This window comes from Fukomys damarensis, unplaced genomic scaffold (assembly GCF_012274545.1).
Source record: "Fukomys damarensis isolate Sample0158 unplaced genomic scaffold, DMR_v1.0_HiC HiC_scaffold_30, whole genome shotgun sequence".
In the NCBI taxonomy this organism is placed as follows: domain Eukaryota; kingdom Metazoa; phylum Chordata; class Mammalia; order Rodentia; family Bathyergidae; genus Fukomys; species Fukomys damarensis.
Window position 1 is genome coordinate 171,195 of NW_022900942.1, and position 3,159 is coordinate 174,353.

A 3,159-nucleotide genomic window follows, 5' to 3' on the forward strand; every position below is an offset into this window, starting at 1 on the left:
TTGCAAATTATAGCAATTTATTAGGTGGATAATGAAATTTAATTTGACCTGAAAAATATGCAAATGCAACAGCCCAAGAATCACAATTCTGAAACAACCAATGTGATTGTTTTCCTGTAAAGGGAATTACAATACTGGAAGGTTACAAACCAAAGTATTTCCGATCATTACATAGGATTGATTGAACAAGTTGGACAACAAATTCATAATAAGGTTGTAAATTTCTAGCAGGTGAAACAGATCAATGAAGCCATAACAAAGGTGCATCCTGCCACAAAAGAGCTGTAGGGGAATGTTTGGTTAAAAGGGATTTTTAATAATCAAAGTAAAATATCTGTTGATTAGAAATAGCTATTTCCACTTTTTGAAGAGCAAATCATCCTTTGTATGTGAGGGTCCTGAGGGAAGAAGGATCAGGATCCCCTTGCAAGTGATTTATTTATCAAATAAAGGTTTTAATTTTCCTGTAGTCAATTTTACATAAGGCTTTATCCAATTAATATCTCCTAACAATTTTTGAAAATCATTCAAAGTTTTCAAATTATCTTTTCGAATCTGTAATGTTTGGGCAAATATTTTTCGAGGATAAAGTTGATTTCCCGACTATGAAAAAGGAAACTCCTGTTGAATTTTTTCAGGAGCAATAACTAATCCATAATTATTTAAAACATTTTTTAAATAAACAAATACAGTAAGCAATAATGATTCATCTTCATTTGCTAAAAGAATATCATCCATATAATGCATCATATAAACAGAAGGATAACTCTGTCTAACACAGGAAAGTGCCTGTGCTACAAACTTTTGACACAAGGTAGGGCTATTTGCCATACCTTGAGGCAAAACACTCCATTGGTATCTTTGCATAGGCTCCTGGAAATTAATAGAAGGGACACTAAAAGCAAATCATTTAAAATCTGCAAGTGCTAGAGGCATAGTATAAAAACAATTTTTTAAATCAATAATTATTTAATTTAATTAATTTATTTATTTTGGTACCAGGGATTGAACTTGGGTCCTTGTGCTTGCAAGGCAGGCCACTGAACTGCTGAGCTAAATCCCTGGCTCAATAATTATTTTAAAAGTATTCCTAGGTATTGTAGAGGCAAGGGGGAGACCAGGTTGTAATGTTCCCATGATTTCCATAGTCTCATTAATCCTTCTTTAGTCTTGCAATAATCTCCATTTACCAGATTTCTTCTTTATAATGAAAATTGGGGAATTCCAAGGAGAGACAGATGGCTCAATGTGGCCTTTATCTAATTATTCCAGCACTAACTGTTGGGTGGCTGTTAATTTTTCACTAGTTAAGGGCCATTGATCAATCCAAACAGGTTTTTTATCTTTCCAGACAAATGGATCTGCATGGGGTGCAGGAATGTCAATGACCCCTAGGGAAAATACTCCAGTCCTTGTCTAGGAGGATGGGCTGAGGGGGTCAGAGGAAATTGAATTCCTTTCTTAAACCAACATTAGGAAAGAATCCCTGATGAAACATTTGATTAGAGAACTTTTGATTAGGGCTATACAAATAAACTCCTACCTGTTGCATGATATCCCTTCCCCATAGATTAACTGGGAGGCCAGGAAGAACATAAGGTTTGAAAGTCCCACAATGTCCTTCAAAATCACTCCAATTTAAATATCAGTACTTTGTTTAGGATTTCCACTTTGACCAATGCCTTGTAATTGAGAGACAGTCTCCTGCAAAGGCCATGATCAGCAGTTATAACAGAGACATCAGCACCAGTATCTAATAACCCAATAAAAGATTTTCCTTGAATTAACAATTTTATTTCTGGCCTATTGGCTCCAATAGATTGTACCCAATAAACATCTGAGGACCCAAAACCTTTATTCCCTCTAATGGCCTTTTTATATCTTCCTGAAGTGACTACTCTGGGTAAAAGAATCAATTCAGCTATATGCTGTCCAGGCTGAATAACAGAAATTTGAGAAGGTGAACAAACCATAATTTTATTTTTTCCAGTATAATCTTCATCAATAATTCCTGGAGAAATCATAAGCCCTTTCATAGTAGAGGAACTTCTACCCAACAAGAGACCCAAAGTATCCTTAGGTAGTGGCCCCAAAACTCCAGTGGATAGGGCTTGCATTCCCATTTCTGGGGTTAATACTGCATAGGAGGAGGAAATGAGGTCCAATCCTGCATTGCCTGAGGTGGCTTGGAATAAGTCCTGAATGGCTTTTTTGACTGATTTTGAGGCAGTAGAAGATCTGAAATGCAAGTCAGCCACTTTCCAGAAACTCACCCCTCTGGTGCTGGAGCCACAGCAATAGCACCAGTAGGGGAAGTCACAGCTACCTGGACCCATTGCCCGGGCTCCAGTTGATGAAGTGTGATCTGAAGTCCAGGCCATTCTATTTCCCAAAATGCAACTTCCTGGCTTCAGAGCAGCATCAAATGTGTGCAAGGGGAAGTCTAGTTCACCCTGACCATTAAACAGGGTTCTGGCCATCAGATTCTAGAAAATTCAGTATTTCTGTTTTAATATTTAGATCTTTAATCCACTTTGAATTTTAGTTTAGTGCATGGTGAAAGATAAAGGTCTAGTTTTAATCTTGGCAGGTTGAGATCCAGTTTTTCCCACACCATTTGTTATTGCAATTTTTTTGTGGGGTCACTGGGGATTGAACTCATGACCTTGACTTTATCAGGCAAGTGGTGGAAACACTGAGCTAAATCCCCAGCCCCATCCCACACCATTAATTAAAGAGGCTATCTTTCCTCCAGTGAGGATGGTCAGCTCCTTTGTCAAAGATGACATAGCTGAGTACATCTGAATTTGTTTCCGTGTCTTCCAATTTGTTCCATGGATCCTCAGGTCTCTTTCTTCGCCAGTACCATGGTGTTTTTAATCACAGTGGCTTTGTAGTATAGTTTCAAATTGGGAATTGTTATACATGCTGTCATGTCTCTGTTGCCTAGGATGGCATTTGCTATTGTAGTTCTCTTGTGCTTCCAAATTAATTTTTGGATTCTTTTTTCTAGATCTGTGAAACATAGTGTTGGAATTTCAACTGACATTGTTTTGTATTTTTATAGCAGTTTTGGTAGTATGGCCATTTTTACTATGTTGATTCTTCCTACCCAGGAGCAGGGGATATCTTTCCATTTTCTCATATCCTCTTCTATCT